General features: G+C 42.5%; 1 pseudogene; it reads left to right on the forward strand.

Moving 5' to 3' along the window:
* The first annotated feature begins 8,523 nt into the window (after nt 1–8,523).
* Nucleotides 8,524–22,447, forward strand: LOC109911805 (annotated as a pseudogene).
* The last annotated feature ends 4,891 nt before the right edge of the window (nt 22,448–27,338 follow it).

Raw genomic sequence — 27,338 nt, forward strand, 5'->3', positions numbered from 1 at the left:
ACTTGAAAGATGGAATGACAGTCAGAAATTTAATCTTGTTCATAACTAAGTAGTTGCCTATAATGAAGGAGTATTTCAGGATGGGATGAGCAATGAGAAAGTACAAGCTCTCAATGACATTGCAAAGTCTCTCAAATATTTGCAATGACTATGGGTAGCATGTTTGAACCCTGTCATGGTACAGCTCTGGCAGGTGGGACATGAATCCTGACCTTCTAGCTCAGAGCTAGGGACACTTCCACTGCAGCACAAGAACCCTTTACAGATAGCATGCTCGTTATCCAAATGAAATAAATAGTTTGCATTTTATATCAACATTTAAAGCAATGGAATTCCATAGGTGTTCCACAATCAGTTAAATACTGTTGAAGGTGTGAATATTGTAATCTAGGAATGCATGCAGCGGCCAGTTAATACACAGCAAATGCTCACAAACATTGGTGAGATAACGTATTTTTCTTCAAGTGATGTTGGTTGAGGGATAAATATTAGTCAGGACCTCAGGTGATCACCCCTGCCCCTCTTTGAACTAGTGTCACAGGATCATTTGTGTCCAATTGTCAGGGGATAAAGGGCCTCATCCAAAGCTAATGTCTTATCTGAAAGTTGATCCCATTGCCTATGTAGTATTTCCTCAGGACTGCAATGGAGTGTTAGCCTCTATCTAACGGTAAGGTGGCTGCCCCGAGCCATGGTTTCCCTGCATCTTTTTACTTTTCTTTACTTTTGATTGTGGACTGAAATGGAAAAAAGAAAGGCTGTTTTATAAAACCAAGAATCAAGGAAGGGATTGCTGCACTTTTATAGACAAGTTACTAGAACCCATTGTGAGTTGTGTTTAGATATTTTCTCATCAGCCTGTTCAGAGATATTATAATACACCTCTGGAGCAGGTAGGATTTGAACCCAGGCCTCCTGGTTCAGAGGTAAAATTGTTGCTTTGCAAGCATGGCACCAGGGTATTTGTGTGGAGTGAGTTCTGGCCAGCAACAGAGTGCTGATTGATTTTGGGTCAGTTGTTGATGGCAGAGATTGTTAACCTGATAACAGCTTTCCAGACTGGAAGAAGCAGGGTTCTGTGTCTCTAGCTCTCTGCAGTAAAAGCACCTTAAACTGAAGAAAGTCAGTTATTTTCTCAAATCAGTTGCTATAAGCTGAGACAACAAGGTGTAGAGCTGGATGAAAACAGCAGGCCAAGCAGCATCACAGGAGCAGGAAAGCTGACGTTTCAGGTCTAGACCCTTCTTTAGAAAATCATTTTCTGAGGAAGGGTCCAGACCCAAAACGTCAGCTTTCCTGCTCCTCTGATGCTGCTTCGTCTGCTGTGTTCATCCAGCTCTACACCTTGTTGTCTCAGATTCTCCAGCATTGGCAGTTCCTACTATCTCTGTAACAGTTGCTATAAGCTGTTGCCTTTAAGCAAGTAACTAAGAAACTTTAGAATTAATTTACCAATTGCCTTGTACCTCCTATGAAGATGTAGAAAAATCCAGGAAGGAAATCAGAGAACATAAGATCGTAGGAAACTAAAGGAACATCTCATTAAATTCTGAGGCCAGTGTTATTAAACAGTGTTTCCCAAGTATTTTATTCTTCCACCCACAGCACCAATGCTTTTTGTTTGTGCGTTTCTATCTGTGTGTGTAAGGGTTTTAAAATGGAGTAGTGTTTCAACTGGTAGAGTTCACGTTTATACTTCATAGTCTTGTTTACTAGTGGCTAGATCTTTTTTTTCTCTAATAAACAGCAGTAATTACAGGAACCAGGTCAATGTTTTCTGTTATAACAAGGTGTAGAGCTGGATGAACACAGCAGGCCAAGCAGCATCAGAGGAGCAGGAAGGCTGACGTTTCGGGCCTAGACCCTTCTTCAGTTACCTTGGTTCCATCATCCAGATAAACTGGCCACTTTGATTCAACCATTAACTCTTGTGGTAACCATGAATGCAGTTGGGGCTCAAGAATCAGCGCACTTTCCAAAGTTTGTCATCACACACCTCACCCAAAAACTTCTCAAACTGTTCAAGATCATTTTCAAAAATAAATTGCAGCCAGAAAATCTCCAGAGTTAAAGCAGTTCATCATTTCACTTCCTTACTTTTAGTCTTTAATAAGCATGCTGATCAAATATTAAACATCAGTAAAATACAAAAGAAAAAATCTCAACATTTAAAGAAGCTCATTAAACAGCTTAAACAGTAAAGAAATAACAAACCTACTGATCAAATATTTAACACAGTGTCCGTACTAATGGTGGGACTGATCACTCATTCTTCATTTGCATTTGGAATTTGTATGCTGAATGTTTCAGGCAAAGCCACAGAATGATGATTATTTTTGTGCCTTTAGCAATGCAGAAAATGACATAATTCCAGTTTATAATGGCCGTCTGCTTTCTACTCACCATAACAGAGGCTCAGAGGACCATTTGTCATCTGAAAAATGTGTGCTGAACAGCAAGGTTTTGACTGTATACGTCTCTGGAGTAGAACTGAACCCACATCCCTGAGTTTAAGGTGCTACCAAGCTGACACTTTGGATGTGAGTTTAACCCAAGGCAGAAATCAGGCTGTTTAACTGGATCAAGGAGTTACCCTACATTTTAAATGGGAGGCACACAGCTGATGTTTTTCCAAAGCATTAAATCTGGGAACTGAGAAACCCAGGTAATGACACTGAACCATCTACACAATTTGTGTTGAGGGGCAGTTCCATGAATTACTCAAGTCCTTGAAGAAAAATATACAGGACAAGCAAGGCACCAAAGTAGATGTTTCTCAATGTAAATTCTTACAAACTAATTTTTTTTCTATCATTTGTGGGATATGGATGTCGCTGCCTGGCCAGCATTTATTGTCCATCCCTAGTTGCCCTTGAGAAGGTGGTGGTGAGCTGCTTTTTTGAACTGCTGCAGTCCTCCTGCTGTAGGTTGACCCAAAATGTCATTAGGGAGGGAATTCTAGGATTTTGACCCAACGACAGTGAAGGAACGCTGATATATTTCCAAGTCAGGATTGTGAGTGGCTTGGAGGGGAACTTGAAGGTGGTGGTGTTCCCATGTTTCTGCTGCCCATGTCTTCCTAGATGGAAGTGGTCGTGGGTTTGGAAAGTGCTGTCTGAGGATCTTTGGTGAATTTCTGCAGTGCATCTTGTGGATAGTACACACTGCTGCTACTGAGCGTCGGTGGTGGAGGGAGTGATTGCTTGTGGATGTGGTGCCAATCAAGCCGGCTGCTTTGTCCTGGATGGTGTCAAGCTTCTTGAGTGTAACTGGGGCTGCACTCATCCAGGCAAAAGGGGAGTATTCCATCGCACTCCTGACTTGTGCCTTGTAGATGGCGGACAGGCTTTGAGGAGTCAGGAAATGAGTTAATTACCGCAGTATTCCCAGCTTCTGGCCTGCTCTAGTATCCACTGTGTTAATGTGGCGAGTCCAGTTGAGTTTCTGGTCAATGATAACCCCACGATGTTGATAGTGGAGGATTGAGTGATGGTAATATCATTGAATTTAAGGGGGTAGTGGTTAGATTGTCTCTTATTGGTGATGGTCATAGCCTAGCATTTGTGTGATGTGAATGTCACTTGCCATTTGTCAGCCCAAGCCTGGATATTGTCCAGATCTTGTTGCATTTGAACATGGACTGCTTCAGTACCTGAGAAGATGTGAATGGAGCTGAACATTGTGCAATCATCGGTGAACATCTCCACTTCAGACTTTATGATGGAGGCAAGGTCATTGATGAAGCAGCTGTGAAGATGTTTGGGCCTGGAGCACTACCCTGAGGAACTCTTGCAGAGATGTCCTGGAGCTGAGATGACTGACCTCCAACAACCACGACTATCTTCCTATGTGTCAGGTATGACTCCAACCACTGGAGCGTTTGCCCCTTGATACCCATTGATTCCAGTTTTGATAGGGGTCCTTAATGCCACACTAGGTTGAATGCAGTTTTAATGTCAAGGACTGTCACTCTCATCTCACCTCTGGAATTCAGCTCCTTTGTCCATATTTAAACCAAGGCTATAATGAGGTCAGGAGCTGAGTGGCCCTGGCAGAACCCAAACTGGGCGTCACTGAGCAGGTTAGTGCTGAGCAGGTGCTGCTTGATAGCACTGTTACTGACACCATCCATCACTTTACTGTTGATCAAGAGTAGACTGATGGGGCGGTAATTGGCCGGGTTGGATTTGTCCTGCTTTTTGTGTGCAGGACATATTTGGCCAATTTTCCACATTGCCAGGTAGATACCAGTCTTGTAACTGTACTAGAACAGCTTGGTTAGGGGAGTGACATGTTCTGAAGTACAAGTCTTCAGTGTTATTGCTGGAATGTTGTCAGGGCCCACAGCCTTTGCAGTGTCCACTGTCTCCAACCATTTCTTGATATCACTTAGAGTGAATCGAATTGGCTGAAGACGGGTATCTGTAATGCTGGGGACCACCGGTGGAGGCTGAGATGGATCATCTACTCAGGACTTCTGGCTGAAGATTGCTGCGAATGCTTCAGCCTTACCTTTTGCACTGATGTGCTGGGCACTTCCATCATTGAGGATGGGGATATTTGTGGAGCCTCCTCCTCCAATGAGCTGTTTAATTGTCCACCACCATTCACAACTGGATGTGGCAGGACTGCAGAGCTTAGATCTGATCTGTTGGTTGTGGGGTCACTTAGCTCTGTCTATGACTTACTGCTTTCGCTGTTTGGTGTGCAAGTAATCCTGTTTGGTGACTTCACCAGGTTGATACCTCATCTTCAGGTATGTTTAGTGCTGCTCCTGGCATGCCCTCCTGCACTCTTCATTGAACCAGGGTTGATCCCCTGGCTTGATGGTAATGGTTGAGTTGGGGATATGCCGGGCCATGAGGTTACACATTGTGCTGGAGTACAATTCAGCTGCTGTTTATAGCCCACAGCGCCTCATGGATGCCCAGTGTTGAGTTGCTAGATCTGTGCAAAGTCTGTCCCATTTAGCCCAGTGATAGTGCCACATGGCACAATGGATGGTGTATTCTCAATGTGTAGGTGGCACTTCATCTCCACAAGGACTGTGCAGTGGCCACTCTTACTGATATTGTCATGGACAGATGCAACTGCAGCTGGCAGATTGATAAGGATGAGGTCAAGTATGTTTTTTCCTCTTGTTGGTTCCCTCACCACCTGCCACAGACCCAGTCTAGCAGCTATGTCCTTTAGGACCTGACCAGCTTGATCAGTAGTACTGCCGCTGAGCCACTCTTGGCAGTGGACATTGAAATCCCCCACCCAGAGTGTGTTTTGTGCCCTTGCCACCCTCAGTGCTTCCCCCAAGTGTCGTTCAACGTTGAGGTGTACTGACTCATCAGCTGAGGGAGGACGGTATGTGGTAATCAGTAGAGTGTGTCCTTGCCCATGTTTGACCTGAAGCCATGAGACTTCATGGGGTCCAGAGTCAATGTTGAGGACTCTCAGAGCAACTCCCTCCCGACTGTACACCACTGTGCCACCACCTCTGCTGGGTCTGTCCTGCCGGTGGGACAGGACATATCCAGGGATGGTGCTGGTGGTGTCTGGGACATTGTCTGTACCGTATGATTCTGTGAGTATGACTATGTCAAGCCGTTGCTTGACTAGTCCATGAGACAGCTCTCCTAATTTTGGCACTAACCCCCAGATGTTAGCGAGGAGGACTTTGCAGGGTCGACAGGGCTGTTTCTGCCATTGTCTTTTCTGGTGCCTAGGTTGATGCCAGATGATCCGTCCAGTTTCATTTCTTTGAAACTTTGTAGCGATTGGTACAACTGAATGGCTTGTTAGGACATTTCAGAGGGCAGTTGAGTCAACCACATTGCTGTGGGTCTAGAGTCACATGTCGGCCAGACCAGTTGAGGACGGCAGATTTCCTTCCCTGAAGGACGTTAGTGAACCAAATGGGTTTTTCCAACAATTGGCAACAATTTCATGGTGACCAGTAGATTCTTAATTCCAGACCTTTTAAAAGAAAAATTTAAAATCAAATTCCACCATGGTAGTGGGTTTTGAATGTGGGTCTCCAGAACATTAGCTGGTTTTGTGGATTAACAGTTTAGCAATAATACCACTAGGCTATTGCCTACCCATCTTACACCTGCATGATACAGAATGCTAAGCTCCCTTCCTTCTGAATTATCACTTATTATAAACAATCATCTTTTTTATAAAAAAGACATTTCAATTAGCACTACCACATTGAAAGAACATGGAGAAAAGAAACAGCAGTATCAGCCTGTTCTCTCCTTACTCTTCAAAGTACCGTCAGCTGCTGAGAATTGAAACTTGTTCATTCAAAAAAAAGAAACAACCCAGCTTAAGAGTATTTGTGCTGAGTTCATCGTTTCATTGTCATTGCAAGAATTAGCTGGCTTATTAAATTTCTGTGTTTGAGGAAAATAAAAACTGGCCGTGTCTCTCCACCCTGTCCTCATAATTAAACTAGTTTAGGCTCAATATCATTCTCATGAATAAACGCTGTATTCCTTTCAAGGCCAATACATCTTTCCTAAGCTTTATTGCCCAAAAGCAGATGTAGCACTCCAAGGATAGCTTCATTAGAATTCTCCACAGCTGTAACAAAAGTTCAACCTCTTCGAGCTCTCATGATTGTGGTCAACATTCAAAGAATTTTTAAAATTATTACTGTTTCTGTTTGCAAGCTTTTAGTGATCTCCAAACAATTGGTTCCCTTAAGTCTGATTGCTCATCCACAATTCCTACATCTTGAGATTTGCAAACGTTTTTGATCTATTTGTCTTCGGACTGAGAAGGATGACCTTACGTATGAACTCCATCTGCTACGATTATTCCTGCTCACTTACTCTATTAATTACCCTCAGCACCTTCCTGCTCCCATTCCACATCTTTTTAGATCATTTGGGTTTAATGTGAAGTTATGTTTTTTACAATGAAGGAGAAATGAAATGATATATCCCTCATTCGGTATTAGTTAAGCAGATTATCTGAGCATTATCACAACACTAATTGTGCTTAATTTGGATGTCATATTTCCCTCAACACAATAGCGACTAAACTTCTAAACTGCTTAATTATCTGTAAAATGCTCAACACATTTTGAGGTTGTGAGAAGTGCTACATTAATACAAGGTTTTCTTTTTCAAACAGAATGGGGTGTCTTACTGCCACCAAAAACTACCATTTTACAGATTGTTTTAACCAGATACAGATACCATGTTCAGGTCTATGAAGAAAATTAATTGAAATAAAACAAAGAACAGACATTGCTAAACAAACTCAGCAGGTCTGGCAGTATCTGTGGAGAGAGAAGTCTGCACTTTGGGCAATTAGGGATGTGCAACGAATGCTGCCTACCTAGTGATGCTGTCGTCCCATGAACGAATAAAAAAAGTACACAAAAAACGCACAGTCACAATAATTGGTTGTGTCAGTCTTCCTGGATTCTCCTTCCTCAACAAAAAAGCTTTTTTCAGTTTAAAATATTTACTGCCCCCAAATCTGAACTCGGCACTAGCTTGTTACTATTCAATTGTCTTAGATTTGTCTTAAACAATGGATGGAATACAAGCCTCGTTATCTGGTGCTCTGGTCTACAAAGTATTAATAGATGATTACCTCACAGAAATAAGCCTTTGATTTAGAGATTTGCTCAGTGACTGGCCAGGAGGGAAATAAACCAGAATAATTTGTCATTTTCATTCTGTTGATCTGGTCATGAGAGAGACACAGTTGGACCACAATTTTCAGCTTGATAGTAAACCAGTGATGTGCAAAGAACGAAGAGGTGGAGTATCAGGAATTTAACTTACAAATAAAGTGAAGTAAACTGAGCTTATTTACTTTAAAATAGGGCAAGATTTGAGGTTCCCCAAAATTATTAGCTTCTTCAGGCCATTTGCATGCCACAGTGAAGAATTCAATGAGCAAATGATCAGATAAGAGACAAAAGACTTGGAGGAAATTGCTGAAAACATGATTGGTGAGATATTGAACTGAACTGAATGAGCTTTATTGTCACATGTACTCACATGAGTACAGTGAAACGTTTACAAGTCACCACTTACAGAGCCATCTTAAGTATGTAGGTAGGTAGGTACAGATTCTTGAGTACAGTACAAATTCTTGGGGGAAAAAAATTGGAAAAAATAAAGAAATTCCAAAGTACAAAATCATTGTAAAAATTAGAAAAGTAAAGAAATAAAATATTTCAAAATAACACCGTAATATAACAAAGAAAAAAGAAATTTAATAAAACAGAATTTAAGACAAAGTCCAATTAGTCCATTTCAGGATGACAGGAATTAGAGATTTTTGGGAAGGGTGTTTCATCTCAAATGAGATAATCCAATAGTGGTGTTAAAATAAGTTCAGATATTCCCTCCCTTCATGCAAACCTTTGTACTCCCCATGTCTCTCACTGCCTCTCTCCCCACCCCATTCTTTGGGGACAGAAAGAACATGCCCCATGTTATTTTCATCAGCACCATTGTTTTCCATGAAAGGCATCAGCATATTGAAAGTCCACCAGATAGCGTAATGGGCCACCAACAACAGCATCAATGGTCAACCAACTCCTCAGCCAAAGGGATTCCCAAGATCCTCTGGAGAAGAAATAAAAGAATTATCAACATCAAGGTCAACAATGCTCAAGCCAATGACCTACTGATCTTCCCTGACCATAACAAACTGAAAGACTTGTCAAATCATCAACTTGACTTCAAAAATTTGAGCAGAGACTGTGGGAAGGGCAGAGAAAGGGTAGAGGTAAATATAAGATAGTTTTTTATGTCATTGTACCATAGGTTAATTAAGGGAAGGGGACGAGATGTTGTATCAGGTAATGGATATGAAAGGGTTAATGGAGGGGCTGAGCTGAAGTTCCTTCCACTCTGATATTGACACAGTTAGGGAGAGTTTTGGAAAATTGAGGTAATTGTAATTGGAGACAGCCATGTCACCATCAGTGTCATGTACCTCTATATATTCTCTAAGATGTAATAAAAGTAAAGTAATTACAGTCCTAAGGGCTGCTCTCTCACTAGAGAGAGACAACTGAACCCATGCTGTTGGTATCACCATGCATTGTAAAGCAGATACCCTCCAACTGAGCTAACTAAACCCCTTAAGATGCAGCACACCTTATTTTGTTACCCAAGATAAGAGCCTCCTCTATTAAGATTTACCTATAGTACATCCTTCACCATAAACTACAAGAAAGCCACTAAACTGGCACAGGAATTAGCGGCAGAAGTCTCGGCCAGGTCTTATCACCAATCCCTGTTGTAACTCCTCTATCTTCCCACCTCCCAGTCCCCCTTAAAGCTACAGGCCTGAGGATATGTTTGTGCCATTTTCCCTCTCCTTACTAACTCTCCCAACAAACTATCTTATTCGTCATTAAAACAAAATCATGGACCTCCTACAGCTTTTTAAGAAAGAGTGAGATACTAGCAAAAAAGAAGCAACTCCAGAGAATTCACTTGCAGTCAGTGAAACATAAGATTTCAAATAGACAACTTCCAGTAAGACCCGTCAAATCTCATTTGGGTGAAAGTCATATTTTAGTTTCCTTATAGGAAAAAGTAACTTATTTTTACATCTGTCACCTCTACATTGCAACATTGATTTTATATCTGCTGGATGTATCACTAAGAGCCACTATTACAACGATTGAAAATCTTGAAAATTTACCGATGACCCATTTTATTCTGATGTGCATGAATCTCAAACAAGTGTTTCCTACATCCCCACCAATCCCAGCTCCACCCCCCATCGCTGCCTTTTCGTAAGAACCCTGCTCCCACTGGTGACACTGCAGAAATGAAACAGGCTCTGCACTGGAAAAAAATTAGTGATTTCCTTGCAATCAAGGGGGACAGAGCAAGCTGTATGCACAAACCAACCCAAATGATCAGTCCCTGAACTGAAACAAAAACAGAAGTTACTGGAGAAACTGAATAGATCTGAGGTGATGCATTTTGGAAAGTATACAGTAAATCGCTGGATCCTAAAGAGCATTGATATATAGCGGGATCTTGAAATATAAGTCCATAGCTCTCTGAAAGTGTCAACCGAAGTGGATAAGGTGGTAAAGAAGGTGTACAGCACGCTTATAGAGTTATAGAGTTGTTCAGCATGGAAACAGACCATTAGGTCCAACTTGTCCATGCTGACCTGATATCTTCAGTAGCCTGAAGGAGGAAGATGGCTCAGTAACGTCTGCTCAGTCTGACATCCTGAGGATCAGCAAACCCTTTTATGCCCGACTGTATGACACAAAGTGCACTGACAGTATGGCCTCCCAGTCATTCCTGTCCTCTATCACAGAGGTCTTAGACGACAGCACGCGGGAGAGGCTGGACCAGCTGCTATCTCTAGACAAGTTGGACAAGGCCCTCAAGTCCTTGGAAAGAATAAAATTTGTGGAAGTGACTGCTTATCAGACGCGTTGTATTCTGCTCTGTGGGAATTGATTGGCCAGGACTTGCTGGAGGTGTATGGCAGTATGCTTCTAGCAGGTATCATGTGCGAATCCATGAGGAAAGGCACCATCACCCTCATCTACAAGTGGAAAGGGCAGAGGGCGGAAATTAAAAATTGGCAACCAATTTCACTGTTGAATGTGGATTATGAAACACTGTCTAAGGTCATTGCCAACCGGGTCAGGTCTGCTCTGGGATCGGTAATTCACCCAGACCAAACCTGTGCTGTACTGGGCAGGAGAAACGCTGAGAGCCTTGCAGTCTTCACGGATACGATCACCTATGTGCAGGAAGGGAGGAGGGTGGAGGGTAGGAGGAGTGAGGGGGGTGTGGGGAGGGTGGGAGGGAGGTGGATGACTGCCTCATCAGCTTCGACCGGGAGAAGGCCTTCAACAGGATATCGCACACGTACATGTGGGACGTGCTCTCCAAAGTAGGCTTTGGAGAGAGAATCTGCAATTGGATTGACTGCTCTACACCAACATTGTCAGTGCAGTCTCAATCAATGGGTGGGAATCAGAAAGCTTCCTGATCAGATCCGGAGTCAGGCAGGGCTGCCCACTCTCTCCTGCCTTGTTTGTGTGTTGTATAGAGCCTTTTGCTGAATCCATCAGGAAGGATGTGAGTTTGAAAAGGGTTACTATTCCAGGCAGCGGGGGCCCTTCGGGTCAAAGCCTCCCTGTACACGGATAATGTCGTTGTTTTCTGCTTGGATCTGCTGTCGGCGCGCAGGCTCATGAGAATCTGAGAGCAGCTTGAACTGGCCAAGGTACGTCAAGGCAAGAGCAAGATCATGTTCTTTGGGAACTGAGTGGACCAGTCCTTTATCTCCTTCACCGTCGGGTCAGATTACCTGAAGGTGCTGGGTATTTGGTTCAGTGGAGCCGGGGCATATGCCAAAACCTGGGAGGAGCATGTCACCAAAGTGAGGCAGAAACTGTGCAGAGATGGGAGCAGAGGTCCCTCTCCATTGAGGATAAAAACCTGGTCATCAGGTGTGAGGTACTCTCAGTGTTGTTATACGTGGCACAGGTCTGGCCCATTCCCCAAACCTGCGCCGTTACAGTTGCCCGGGCCCATCTTTCACTTCATTTGGAGATTGAAGATGGATTGAGTTCGAAGGGACATTATGTACAAAGAACTGGAAAAAAGAAGGAAAAGCATATCCAATGCTACCCGCACCCTGATGGCTGCCTTTGTGTGTAGCTGCATCAAACTGTGCATAGATCCTTGGTACGCAAACACCAAGTGTCACTATGTATTGACGTTCTACCTGTCCCCAGTGTTGTGAAGGAAAAATAGAAGCTGTAATTTTTTTTTCTGTGGGGTGCAATATTTGCCTAATCAAATTTGCACTTTCAGACATTTCGCAAACTCTTTATTCATGACCTTTGTCTCCTGAATTTTACCTCCATTGCCCAAAGACCCACTTCTCTTCAACAATGCCTCCTTCCCCACACCAACCATCAACAACCACCACCCAATGTGCTATGCCAGTCTTCTAGGTGTTTTTGATCATGGCTTTCAATCTGTGGAGGTTTGTTAGGCAGTGGGAGGTACAGATGAACAAGGACAGTCGGCTTGTACAAGAGTTCAGAGTGTTGTTGTATTTGGGAATTGTATGCCTAAATTGGAGTTAACAATCTAGGTCAGGTTCATACACTGAGGAGGATCTCTGAACGCCTGACAAAAAATGTAAATGTTAAGAAAAATTGATGGCAAACTGGCTCAGAGCATTGGACACGGGATGCAAAAAGAATTTGATGGACTTCTGAAAGTAGAGGACAAGTCAACAGGTAGAAAATGGGTGAGTGGGGAGTAATTGAGATTATTCATAACTGCAGATGGGTCTCTGGGAGACAGAAAGGAGGTCCCCAGTTTATTCTTAATTGGTGAAAACATGATTTTCTTTTCCACCTGATTGCATGCCTGGCTCAGAGTGTGTCAAATTGCCTCATCCTTTTCCTCCTCCTAGTTTTTCAGACAGTCAGACTGAAACACTGAGATCTAATTTATAACAGCATTGGCTCAGAAACAGATGGGAAAATCCTGAAGATGTGACCAGGCATGATTTACTTTGTGCCACATTGGAAGCAGTGTTTTGAACAGTTCACGCCCTAAGCTCTCTACTTCCTTCTCTAAATCTTAACGTTTCCCTCTCTTCTAAGATGTTCCTCAACACCCACCATGCTTTTGGTTGCCTGTTTTAATGTCTTCGACTTTGGATAAAAGAAATTCATGAATGTGGAGTGCTAAAGTAGGGCTACACTTTTCCATCTGTATCCCAAGGTTAAAACTGAGGCTGTTCTTTCTGGAGTAGGGGGATTCACAAAACCAGGGCATAAGATGGTAAAGGAGTGTTGCTTCTCAGTGTAGATGTGCAGGAGAAAAATGAGACAAAAATGGTCAGCTTTTGTTGCTTGACTTCTTAGAACTTTACTTGAGTAAAGAGTTAGTAATAACGCCATTAGAATGGCAGAGAATGAGAATTAATAGAAGCAATGAGAGAAAAATATTTCAGCTAAGAACCAGAAGCAGGGACAACCGGAGGGGAACAGAGAGAGCAAATGTATTTAGCATTTATAACATTGAAAATCCAATTATTTAATGTAAGGATTTATAAGAAAGTAAAATACCAATATCACCAAGTTCCAAGTAGTTGTTAAAATGTCTATTGATCGTTTCACTGGTCTGAAAATATTGGTTCCAACTCATTTGTTGTGAAAACACTGTTTTTTTTTTAAATAAAATGCTTCTTCCCCCATAACTACTTCCAGATTGCAACTGGCAAAGTGTTCTGCTGGATATCCACCAACATAGCTGTGGAAACAGTTACCAGCTTATTCATAAGAACAGGTTTGGGTGAGTCCTATTGCAGTAGTACATTAGGTCTTCAGTCACAGCTTGGGCAATTATTGTACAGAAATATATAGGGATGGATATTTGGCCCAATGGTCTGATGGGCCCATCGAAAACATGTCTCTGAGGAAGGGTCAGTGGATCTGAAGCGTTAACTCTGATTTCTCTCCACAGATTTGGCCAGACCTGCTGAGCTTATCCAGCAATTTCTGTTTTTGTTGTCGACAACGTGTTGCCCTGATAGCATCTGTAAACAAATCAAAGTTTGTGCTAAATGTGGAGCACTCTTTTATTTTTCTCAATTGATGTTAAAATGTCACTTTGCTTTGTTTTTACAGTAATGTAGGTACCTTTGTAATTAATAGTCAAAACATATTTGCTGAGTGTGCTGAAATCCAGGAAACTGCATCCAAGATGTCGACATTGATAGGGGAGAGGATTAAGGAAGGCAAAAAGCTTCTTATGACAAAAGAAGAGTCTGTGAGAAAGCTATTAGATGAAGAGTATGTAGGAATTGAGACAAAGATTGAAGCAACTTCAAGACAACTTCATGACCATATTGAAGAACTCAACAAGACCAAAAGTGAGATTGAACCTTTGGCAAAGGAAAAGGACCAGTGGAGGTTCATGAAGGTAAAATGCACATAGACCAATTATGAAGTTCACTTGTGCTGAGGTATACTTGTTTTCCAAAATTAAACATTTACTCACTTCAGTTTAAGATTGCATGAGAAGGCTCAATATGGATCAATAGTAAAGTTTTGAAGAAGTTCCAGAGTTGGGTATTCAGAATGTTACCCGGTCTTGGGGCTCTTGTTGGCATTTGGAAATCTGGCTTTTTTTTCCCCACTGAGGAAGTGTAGACTTCTGGTACTAAGAGAATTTTATAAACAAATAAAGCAAATTTTATTCAGGTAGATTGGTTATCTCTGTGAGATATGGATGGGAGAACTGAAATGCACCAGTATAAAAGATTAAAATATAGTGTTTAATTAGATACCCAGGGGTATTTTCGAAAAGTTTGTGATGGAATGGTGAGGGATACTTTATTCTGTCTGCATGTGACTGATCAGATAGTTTTTTTTTATCCTTTATGCATTCCATAGCCAACTACTTGCTGTGTGAAACAATTTTTTTCTCAGTCGCAATTGCTTCTTTTGAAATTCACTTTCAATCTATGCCCTCTGGTTCTTGATTCTTTTGGAAGCAGGGGCAGTTTCTTCCTATTTGCTCTGTCCAGCCTCCTCATGGTTTTGAAAACCTCTTTCAGATCTCTTCTTATCGTTCTTCTCTCCAAGAACTTCTTCAATCTATCCTCATAACTGAAATTTCTCTTTCCTCATTCCCTTCTTATAAATCACTCTGCAGTCTTTCCAGTGCATTTACATCTTTACCGTAATCTGTTAATGATTGGAGTCTGCTTTTTGTCTGCATAATATATGGAGTGGTGGCTGTCAAGGACAGAATCCCAATATCCATATCCTTCACTCCACTTTCCTGCCTTTTCCCATCACCCTGAATTCCCTTACCCATTAAAAAGGTGATTGATTGTTTGAGATGATGTTTATGGGGTGGGTGTGATGAACTTGCATTGCTGGAGGGAGGTTCTCATGGTTCAGGAATTCTACAATAAGAGGTCTATAGGCTACAAAGAACTCCCCATCCATTGGATGGACATTTTTTGTAGGAATTATAGAGAGGGAATAAGTGAACTCTAACTCTGAAGTTAATTAAAACAAAAGCTGGAATTTTAGGATTTTGTTTTAATATTCTGTTTATTTAATGACATCACTCACTTAGGGCACTTCATCAATACCCAAACATCGTCGCACTTTGTCCTTCACCAGAAGAATCCATAGAAATGTAGAGCAGAAGATTACAATTCAAATATAAACGTGCTTTGATGCTCATCTTGCATCTTAGACTTGAAATGGACAAATTTTGGCAGGAGTTAATCAAATATGGAGGTTAGAATTCTTATTTCCTTATATTCAATTGAGTGTAAATGTTATTTTAATGTCCTTGCAAAAATTTGTAGCTTGGGTTGTGGGTGAGATTGTCGACTTGCTCGCCGAGCTGGCTGGTTATAGTTCAGAGGTTTCGTCACCATGCTAGGTAATATCATCAGTGTGACCTCCAATGAAGTGATGTTGTTCTATTCTGCTTAGTATTTATCGGATCCAGTCTGTTGAGGTGTTTTGTGTCATTTCCGGTTCTTTTTTGCAAGGGTTTGCAAAGGTAGCCCACACTGACCAAATCCTCAATTTCCACAGCAATCACCCCAAAGTCCACAAACAAAGCTGTGTAAGGACACTATTCAAATGGACTGTAACCCACTGCAACATACCTGAACTTCGCAACAAGGAGGGAGAACACCTATACAAGGTCTTCGCTACCAGTGAATACACCACCAACTTCATCCGTAGATGCCTACTAGATAGACAACACCAAGAGGACACAATGCAACCTAATACACTGGCCACACTACCGTATGTCAAGAATATATCGGAACTAATAACGAGACTCCTACAACCACTAGGAATCAGGATAGCACACAAACCCACAGCCACACTACGACAAACACTCACAAGGACCAAAGACCCCATACCCATGACATGCAGGACCAACGTAGTGTACAAAATACCATGCAAGGGCTGCCAAAAATATTTCATCGGCCAGACAGGAAGGAAACTAGCCACCAGGATACACGAACATCAGATAGCAGCAAAACAACACAATGAACTTTCCCTCATCTCGGTGCACTCAGACAACGAAGGCCATCAATGTAACTGGGACAGCATGACCATCCTAGCTCAAACCAACCATAGGCATGCATGGGAATTCCTAGGGGCCTGATTCTCCACCTGTACGGCAATCAATAAACATGTGGAATTAGACTCCATATACAAACCCTTGCAAAAAAGAACCGGAAATGACACAAAACACCTCAGCAGACCAGATCATATATATACTAAGCAGAACAGAACAACGTCACTTCATCAGATTCCACACTAATAATGTTACCTAGCATGGTGACGAAACGTATGAACCATAACCTTTGCTTGTTTTCAGCGGCAGCAACGCGAGCCAGGGTGCTGACGGGAAAGTAAGGTTGTTTTTTTCCCCTGTATAAAAACTTAGCACGTGCAGCAGGCCTTCTTGTTTTCAGCGGCCGGTGTGTGAACAGAATGCGAGCCAGGAAGGAACTGATATATTCGGGCATTGGCTAAACCCGAAAAACTACACATGCAGTGTCTCCCACCCATCCTCCTCCTCGAACCAAAACAAAAAGACTGTGTGGAGGGTCGGTAAGGTAAGGCTTATTTTCTAATTCTTCTGGAAAGCTAGAGTAGAGGGAATGGAAGCTAGGGCAGTTGCATGCTCCTCTTGCAGGATGTGGGAGGTAAGGGTCACTGCTGGTGTCCCCTCTGGCTTCACCTGCGAGAAGTGTACCCAACTCCAGCTCCTCACAGACCGTGTTAAGGAACTGGAGCTGGAACTGGATGAACTCTGGATCATTTGGGAGGCTGAGGGGGTGATAGAGAGGAGTTATAAGGAGGTGGTCACACTCAAGGTACAGGAAAAAGGTAGCTGGGTGAATGTCAGGAGGGGGAAAGGGAATGGGCAGACAGTGCAGGGATCCCCTGTGGCGGTTCCCCTCAATAATAAATATACTATTTTGGATACTGTTGGGGGGGAATGACCTACCAGGGGAAGGCCATAGCGGCCAGGTCTCTGGCACTGAGCCTGGCCCTGTGGCACAGAAGGGAACGGGGGAGAATAGGAGAGCAATTGTATTGGGGGATTCAATAGTAAGAGGCACAGACAGGCGGTTCTGTGGACGCGAACGAGATGAGAGGACGGTATGTTGCCTCTGGGGTGCCAGGGTCTGGATGTCTTGGATCGTGTCTTCAAGATCCTTAAGTGGGAGGATGAGCAACCAGCAGTCATGGTACACATTGGTACCAATGACATAGGGAGAAAAAGGACAGAGAATGTGAAAAACGAGTACAGGGAGTTAGGTTGGAAGCTGAAGTCCAGGGTAGTTATCTCTGGATTACTACCAGTGCCACGTGATAACAAGGTAAGAAATAGGGAGAGAGTGCAGCTAAACATGTGGCTACAGGGCTGGTGTAGGATGGAGGGCTTCCATTATGTGGATAATTGGAGCACATTCTTGGGAAGGTGGGACCTGTACAGGAAGGACGGGTTACACCTGAACGGGAAGGGCACAAATATCCTGGGAGGGAGGTTTGCTCGAGCTATATGGGGTGGTTTAAACTAGATTGGCAGGGCTTGGGGAACCGGATTTGTAATTCAGAGGATGAGGTATTCAGCCTTCCAACAGGCACAGCAGGGAGTGAGGTTGTTAATAAAGAAATGCGATCGATAGAGCGTAATTGTGGACACAGAGATGGTGTTTATACTTCAATGTTAGAAGTATCGGAAATAACGCGGATGAACTTAGAGCATGGGTCAGTACTTGGAACTACGATGTTGTGGCCATTACAGAAACTTGGGTAACTCAGGGACAGGAATGGTTGTTGGAAGTCCCAGGATTTAGATGTTTTAAAAGAATAGGGAGGGTGGTAAAAGAGGCAGGGCAGTGGCATTGCTAGTCAGGGCTAGTATAGCAGCTACTGAAAGGCAGTTTGAGAATGATATGTCTACAGAGTCAGTTTGGGTTGAGGTCAGGAACAAGAAAGAAGCATTCACTTTGTTGGGGTTTTTTTAAAGACCCCCTAATAGTTGCAGAGAAGTGGAGGAGCGGATTGGGAGGCAGATACTGGAAAGGTGCAGAAGTCACAGGGTTGTAGTCATGGGTGACTTCAACTTTCCAAATATTGATTGGAAACTTTTTAGTTGTAATAGTTTAGATGGAGAAGATTGTGTACAGTGCGTTCAGGAAGGATTCCTGACACAATATGTAGATAGACCAACACAAGGAGAGGCCACTTTGGATTTGGTGCTTGGCAATGAACCGGGCCAAGTGTTAGGCCTGCTGGTAGGAGAGCGTTTTGGTGGTAGCGATCATAACTCTGTTACTTTTACAACAGTCATGGAAAAGGATAGGTACATACAGCAGGGTAAGGTTTATAATTGAGGGAAGGGTAATTACAATTCTGTTAGGCAAGAAGTGGGTAACATAAAATGGGAAAACATGCTGTCAGGGAAGAACATTATAGAAACGTGGAGATTGTTTAAGGAATGCATACTGAATGAGCTCGATATGTTTGTCCCTAGCAGGCAGGAAAAATGCGGTTGAGTGAGGGAGCCTTGGTTCTCAATAGAGGTCGAACGACTGGTTAAGTGGAAGAAGGATGCTTATGTAAGGTTTAGGAAACAAGGAACGGAAAAGACTCTAGAGGGATACAAGTTATCCAGGAAGGAGCTGAAGAAAGGGCTTAGGAGAGCTATAAGTGGGCATGAGAAAACCTTGGCAGATAGAATCAAAGAAAACTCCAAGGCTTTTTACATGTACGTGAGGAATAAGAGAATGACCAGAGAAAGGGTAGGGCCGATCAAAGATTGTAAAGGGAATTTGTGCACAGAGCCTAAAGAGATAGGAGAGGTCCTTAATGAATACATTTCTTCGGTATTCACAACTGAGAGAGACCTAGTTGTAGAGGAGGACAGTGTGAAGCAGGCTGGTAGGCTAGAGGAGGTTGCTGTTAGTAAGTAAGATGTGCTAGGAATTTTGAGGAAGTTGAAGATAGATAAGTCCCCCGGGCCTGATGGGATTTATCCAAGGATTCTATGGGAAGCTAGGGAAGAGTTCGCAGGACCTTTGGCGATGATCTTTTTGTCCTCACTGTCCACGGGTATAGTGCCATAAGATTGGAAAGAGGCAAACGTCATTCCCTTGTTCAAAAAAGGGAATAACGATAACCCTGGAAATTACAGGCCAGTTAGTCTTACTTCAGTGGTGGGCAAATTATTGGAAAGGGCTCTGAGAGATAGGATTTATGATCACTTGGAAAGGCACAGTTTGATTCGTGATAGTCAGCACGGATTTGTGAGGGGCAGATCATGCCTCACGAACCTTATTGAATTCTTTGAAGAGGTGACCAAGCACGTGGATGAAGGTAGAGCAGTGGATGTGGTATAAATGGATTTAAGTAAGGCGTTTGATAAGGTTCCGCATGGTAGGCTCATGCAGAAGGTAAGGAGGCATGGGATAGGGGGAAATGTGGCAGATTGGATTCAGAATTGGCTGACCCTTAGAAGACAAAGGGTGGTAGTGGACGGAAAATATTCAACATGGTGCTCAGTTACGAGTGGTGTACCACAATGAACTGTTCTGGGTCCTCTTCTATTTGTGATTGTTGTAAATGATTTGGATGAAGGAGTGGAAGGGTAGATTAGTAAGTTCGCGGATGATACGAAGGTGGGTCGTGTTGTGGACAGTGCGGAGGGCTGTTCTAGGTTACAAAGGGACATTGATAGGATGCAGAGCTGGGCTGAGAAGTGGCAGATGGAGTTTAACCCTGAAAAGTGTGAGGTGATTCATTTTGGAAGGAAAGCCTTGAAAGCAGAATACAGGGTTAACGGAAAGATTCTCGGCAGTGTGGAAGAGCAGAGAGTTCTTGGGGTTCATGTCCACAGTTCCCTGAAAGCTGCGACCCAGGTGGATAGAGTTGTTAAGAAGGCGTATGGTGTGTTCGCTTTCATTAATAGAGGGATTGAGTTCAAGAGCCGAGAAGTTATGTGCCAGCTATACAAAAGCCTGGTTCGGCCGCATCTGGAGTATTGTGTCCAGTTCTGGTCGCCTCGTTACAGGAAAGATGTGGAAGCGTTGGAAAAGATGCAGAGGAGATTTACCAGGATGTTGCCTGGAATGGAGGAAAGGTCTTACGAGGAAAGGTTGAAAGAATCAGGGCTTTTCTCTTTGGAACGACGAAGGATGAGATGTGACTTGATAGAGGTGTACAAAATGATCAGAGGTGTAGATAGAGTAGACAACCAGAGACTTTTTCCTAGGGTGGAGGTAGCTATTATGAGGGGGCATAGTTTTAAAGTAAGTGGAGGTAGATATAGGGGAGACGTCAGAGGTAGGTTCTTTACTCAGAGAGTGGTCGGGGTGTGGAACGCATTGCTGGAGAGGGTAGTGGAGTCGGCCTCATTAGGGGCATTTAAGCAGCTATTAGATAGGCATATGGATGATAGTATAAGGTGGGGGTGGAGGTTAGATAAACCTTAGGATTAGGGTAAAAGTTTGGCACAACCTCCTTGGCCGAAGGGCCTGTACTGTGCTGTACAGTTCTATGTTCTATGTTCTATAACCAGCCAGCTCTGCCAGCAAGTCAATAGCCTCACGTTATTTTAATACCTACACCAAGGAAATTAACGTTTTAAAATGTATACTGTGAAATATATCTCGTCTCTCTCAAGTCAGAATCTCACCGACTAATCAACAATGCAGCTGTTAGCTGTGAATTAGTGCTAATATCCTCACCTCTGATTCAGAAGGTTATGGATTTTGGTTCTGTTCTGGTGACTGGGGAAACTGAATCTAGGTGGGCACTCCAGTGCGTGACTGAGGGATGCTGCACTGTTGGGAGTTTCAGCTTGCAAACAGGCGTAGCTGCCCCTCAGTTGAGTGTGAAGGATTCCCTTACACTATTTTGACAGAGACAATGGAAGTTATTCCCTGTGTCCAGCTCAATGTTTGTCACTCATTGAGTTTCAAAAAAAGAGGAGGATTTGACCATTGTCACATTACAATTTGTGGGAACTGCTGAGTGTAAGTTGGCAATCACACTTCCTGTATTGGTACTCTTCCAAAGTATTTTATTGGATGTCCAAAACTTAGTAACAACCCAAAGGTACTATAAAAATCCAAGCATGTTCTACAATCTTGTTAAAGAAAGAAAGCAAACTAGATGGACAGTGACAGAAACAAAGTTGCTGGAAAAGCTCAGCAGGTCTGGCAGCATTCGTGGAGGAGAAAACAGAGTTAACATTTTGGGTCCGGTGACCCTTCCTCAGAACTGGACACAAAGCGTAAACTCTGTTTTCTCCTCCACAGATGCTGCCAGACCTGCTGAGCTTTTCCAGCAACTTTGTTTTTGTTCCTGATTTACAGCATCCGCAGTTCTTTTGGTTTTTATTTAGATGAACAGTGATTTTTCTTCATCCACCATTTCCTCTGTTCAGAGGGATAGGAACAAATGGGTTCAGGAAATAGCATTCTCACTATACAACTTGCTCTCTAACTATTGTTTTTCTGATTCCAGAATACTGTGAGGTCACCTTTGACCCAAATACAGCACACACACAGATCGTTTTATCCAAAGGAAACAGGAAGATAATTCTGAGTTCTTCTGCACAGCCTTATGACAATAATTCAGGAAGATTCACAACTTATTACCAAGTGCTGTGCTCACAGAAGTTCTCCCAGGGTTGTCATTACTGGGACATTTGCACCAAGTCCAACACTGGATGGGTAGTTGGAATTGCATATGAAAGTATTAACAGAGCGGTTTGTCTGAATACCAGTAAAGAATCATGGTGCATACAGTGGAACAGCAATTGTAATTTTTTTTTGCCTTGGCATAATGAAAACAATACGAAATTAGCACGTGCAACACCCCAGATTGTCAGGGTGTGTCTTGATTTTGTTGGTAGTTCCGTATTATTTTATTCTGGTAATAAGAGAGTAACTCTGCTCCACAAATACAATGTTGCATTTTTTTTCCTTGTTATTCATTCATGGGATGAGGACATCGCTGGCCAGGTTGCATTCATTGCCCATCCCTAATTGCTCAGTGTCAACCACATTGCTATGGGTCTGGAGTCACATGTAGGCCAGACCAGGTAAGGATGGCAGTTTCCTTCCCCAAAGGACATTAGTGAACCAGATGGGTTTTCCCCCTGACAATTGATTCATGGTCATCATTAGATTCTTAATTCCTGATATTTTTTATTGAATTCAAATTTCACCATCTGCTATGGCAGGATTCAAACGTAGGTCTCCAGAATGTTACCCGGGTCTCTGGATTAACAGTCCATACTACCACTAGGCCATTGCCTCCTTATTTACCAAATCAGTCTATCCTGCTTGCTGGCTTTCAGGCTCAGTGACAAATAACACACTGAGTTTGGAATCTCCTCTGTAGAATAAGAAAAGTAGGAATTACAATGGTGATTTAGTGAATAATTTTTATGACCTAGCACTGCCACCATAAGGCTTCAGCTATTCTGCTCCAATTTGGAGCCCAAATGATTTCACAATCTATTAGTTTTAATGAAAAGAAACATTCATGGTCTACCCAAATTTCCAAGTATGTTACAGAATCACAGAATTGTTACGGCTCCAAAGGAGGCCATTTGGCCCATCATACCAGCACCATTTCTATTACCTAAAGCCAATCTCCTGCTTTTCCCCCATATCTCTGCACTCTATTTCCCTCCAAACAACCATCCAATGCCCCTTTTCAATGCCTTAGTGGAACCTGCCTCCACCACATTCCAGGCAATATATTCCTTACGCTAATGATTTGCAGTGTGAAAAATTTCTTTTCTCACATTACCCATGCTTTGTTTATACATCACATTAAATCTATGCCCTATTGTTCTTTTTTCACTTTTGTGCGTCGGAACAATTTCTCCCTATTCACTGCGTCCAGCCCGCTTATGATTTTGAAAATCTCTGTCAAATCTCTTCTCAGCCTTCTTCTGTCCAAGAAGAACAGTCCCAAATTCCGTAATCTATCCTCCAAACCAAAGTTTCTCATTCCTGGAATTATTCTTGCAAATTGCTTCTGTATTCATTAACATCTTTTCTACAACCTGGTGCCCACAACTGTACAGAATACTCCAGCTGAGCTTTAACAAGTGAATTGTACAAGTTCAACATCACCTCATTGCTCTTGTACTCTATGCCTCTGTTACTAAAGCTGAGAACACTGTATGCTTTGTGCACTACATTGCTGTGTGGTCCTTTCTCATGAAGCTTTTCAGAGGGTGAGCTGAATCATGGAACTTTTTTCTTAAAGAAAGCCTTTTTTAAATTAGGATTGCTGCTGAGTAGGAATGTCAAAAATTGGGATTATATCTCACCAGTTACAGAATTATTAAAAAAAAAATTGAAGGAAGTAAATTAAATCCTGTGTTTCTTAGCTTCATTGATCACATGGAAAAATGGTTTAATGACTACTGGAACAACACACATTGTTACAAGTAAGCGAGCAGGGTGAATTGGGCTCCTATCTTTAGAATCCCCTCGCTTGGCCATAACAAAGATTTTAATTATTTTTAACCCACAGCTATGTCTCACTCCAATAAAAATGTAGTTCACTAGCTCAACAGAATCAATACAATTAAAAGATTTTCTTGAGTGAAAGGAAATGCAATTTTACTGCTTGCAGCTACGGAGTAAAATAACACTGGCACAACAACAACAAACGTAGTTAAAAGGGCAGTAGTGTCTAGTAGGAAAAGGAACATAAAAGGATATGATGTTTAAAATCTTTAGAAAGCCCTTGAGATTTTAGTCTTAACTTGAGAGAATGGATGGTAGGGATATCCTTGGACAGTGGGATCCTTAAATATTGCCGATTTCCTTAGGTTATCAGTGATCGGATATTTATCCAATTTGCTTTATCACCAGGCTTTAGCTTTCAAAAAGACAGTGAGTGGTTTCTCCAGATTGTAACATCACAAACTCATCTTTCTCTCTACTGCTTTGCCGGAACAGCTGCTTGAAATGTAGCTCATTCATGTATTCTTGTATAGGGGCTCATTGTTTCACGCAGTGGATAATATGTAGATGAGTCTTAGCACGTAAAGGTGTAAGCTATTCACAAGGTACATTTCTTAGAAGAATATGTGCAGTGCAAAGAGAGGCCATTCAGCCCATCAAGTCTGCGTAAAATCTCTGAAGAGCATCCTACCCACCCACAGGGTTTACCGTAGCTAGCCCATACATCCCTGTGCACTACAGGGAGATTTAACACAGCCAGTCTACCCAACCAGCACATCTTTTGACTGTGGGAGGAAACCAGAACACCCAGAGGAAGCCCATGAAGACAAGGGGTGAACATGCAAACTCCATGGCAACCATGGCTAGCATTGCACTGGGGTGCCTAGCACTGTGAGGCAGTAGTGCTAATCACAGAGCCAATCATCTGAGTTTTAATGCTTTTAGATAAAAATATTAATTTAGGCTTAGACAGGCTTTGCTTATCTTTCATTAGTGTCATGAAGTTGGGATAACCTATAGTTAGTTGATTGCAGTGACCATTTTAAGTCAATGCTTTTCCTTTTTAAAAACGTTCTAGTTTATTGAGATCCCAGGTATTAAAATCGTCTGATGGTAGTTGAAAATGGCGCAATGGTAGTGTTTAAGAGCAAGCTAATTTTGAAAGGTATGAAAAGTCATTGTGTTTGTGTTTGATAAAGTTAGCGGGTGAAAACAGCACAAATCCATATTTCGAGCATTTAACTAAATTCCATGGTTCAAGGCTGCAGATACTTTCTAATCGATCTGTACAGTGATGTTATTATACACCTGTTGAGGAGGTAGGAGTTGAACTCAGATCTCCTAGCTCAGAGGGAGGGACACTACTATAATGCCACAAGAGCCCTCCTGTATTGGCTTATTATTTTACCTTTGTGTATCAAGGCTTTACTTTCAACTATGGGTAAGATGGCACAGAATGTAATTTGTGAAAAACACCTCATCTCAATGTCACAAGGCAAAGTCTAAATGGCAAGAGTTTGGTGGCTTAATGAGTAAATGTAATGTGATGCATTCATTGATAACTAGTTCCCCAGGATCTGTGAATGCTATATTCACAATAATCTCATCAACTACGGACAGAACAGTTCCCAAAGATTCACGGAGAGAAACTTCAAGAGGGTTAAAAAAAAATCCAGCACGCTGCCCCTGTGTATTAATTAAAACTGTAACTGATCCCTGTTTGCAGAAAAGAAAATCCTTTTAGACCTCATGAAATGTTTCATGCTTTAGGTCCAGGGGCTGTGGTACTTGAGAGATTCTGATGAGATGCTGCAGTGATTGATCTGGGGCAGTTACTTGTGCCTAATACATAATTGAATGGAATTAAAATTGAAGTTATGCATTAGACAGCCAGGAATGTCACACTTCATCTCTCTTATTGGGCTGGAGCCTGTTGCATTGTGGGGTTTGCAGCATTTTTCAGCCTTCACCTCAAAATTCTATTGCACTCTAAGTCAGAAGTGCAAGTTAATAATGGAATAGAAAGAGTAATAAGAGCAAGACCAAGGGCAACTAGGAACAGGCAATAAATGGGGACCAGCCGGTGACGCCCACAAGTGAATTTAAAAAATAGAGTTCTTCAACCTCAGTGAAAGGTGGGACCAGGAGTAATAGACTTTAACCAAACAGCTTAATTTAAATTAATTTACAGATTGAGAAACTTGGGATGGAGAAGGAAATACAATGAATTAGAGTCAAATCAACATCTGAAAAAGATAAAGAGGGAAAGAAAGATTGAGAGAAAGGTAAGAAATAAAGGAATAACATTAATAAAACACTCAATATAAACATTTTTGAAGTCTCCGAAAACAAGTGATTACATTCAGGGATGATATGGAATGCCTTAAATTGTTCCCTTTGTGGGTGAGATCGATTGATTGACGTTGTATTAATAGTTATCACATCAGCCTCTTGTTCGGCAGTCTTATTGTTCCACAGTGAGTGTATCAACGATTATGCACAAACCAGCAAGTTCTCAAGAATAATGAGGGTGAGTTGCTGTAAAGTTAACAGCAAAGCCCTATAAAAGAACCAGCAAATTCTGCAGATTTATAACTCAGATATTTTCTTGATCAACTGGTTCAGAGTTGCTATGAGACTCTCCTGAAGCAAGTGGGACTTGAACCTAAGCCTCCTGGTCCCAGAGGTAGGGGCACTATCACTGTGTCACAGGAGCACCCCTCAGATCTCCAACTGACATGCTTTTTTTTACATCTGGAAGTGTTAACACACACAACTGAATGGCTTTCTCACGATGAAATCACTATGACCTTTAGTGTTTTTAATTATTAACCACTACCAGTAATCATTGGCATGCTTCTTAACCCCCGAACCTGCTAGACAATTAGAGCGTTAATCGCTATGTGATAACAAGGTGTAGAGCTGGATGAACACAGCAGGCCAAGCAATACCAGAGGAGCAGGAAAGCTGACGTTTCAGGTCTGGACCCTCCTACAGAAGTGGGGGAGGGGAAGGGGATTCTGAAATAAATAGAGAGAGAGGGGGAGGCGGATGGAAGATAGATAAAGGAGCAGATAGGTGGAGAGGAGACAGACAGATCAAAGGTGGGGATGGAACCAGTAAAGGTGAAGTGTAGGTGGGGAGATAAGGTGGGCGTAGGTCAGTCAACGGAAGATGGACAGGTCAAGGAGGCGGGATGAGGCTGGTAGGTAGGAGGTGGGGGTGGGGCTTGAGGTGGGAGGAGTGGATAGGTGGGAGGAAGGACGGACAGGTTAGGGAGGCGAGGACGAGCAGGGCTGGTTTTGGGATGCGGTCGGGGGAGGGGAGATTTTGAAGCTTGATTGCTTCTCTTAGTTGCTATGTGTTGTTCATATGTTTTTTTTTTCAGGGAGATTCTGCCCAGTATTTCTTGTAACTAATTTTCTGCATCAGTGAAGGGTGTCAGCCTTCACAGCAGTGTTCCTTCTTACCCTAATGATGGTAACTTGGTATGAAACATTCTAGGTGGAAACCTGAGTTGATTCTGATTGATTCCAGAGTTGAGAGGGTTGGATTATGAGGAGAGACTGAGTAGACTGGGATTATGCTCATTGGCATTCAGAAGAATGAGGGGAGATCTTATAGAAACATATAAGATTATGAAGGGAATAGATAAAGTGGAGGCAGGGAGGTTGTTTCCGCTAGCAGGTGAAACTAGGACTAGAGGGCATCGCCTCAAAATAAAGGGAAGCAGATGTAGGATTGAGATCAGAAGAAACTTCTTCACCCAAAGGGTTGTGAATCTGTGGAATTCCCTGCCCAGTGAA

Source organism: Rhincodon typus, chromosome 32 (genome assembly GCF_021869965.1).
Source record: "Rhincodon typus isolate 14 chromosome 32, sRhiTyp1.1, whole genome shotgun sequence".
Classification (NCBI taxonomy): Eukaryota; Metazoa; Chordata; class Chondrichthyes; order Orectolobiformes; family Rhincodontidae; genus Rhincodon; species Rhincodon typus.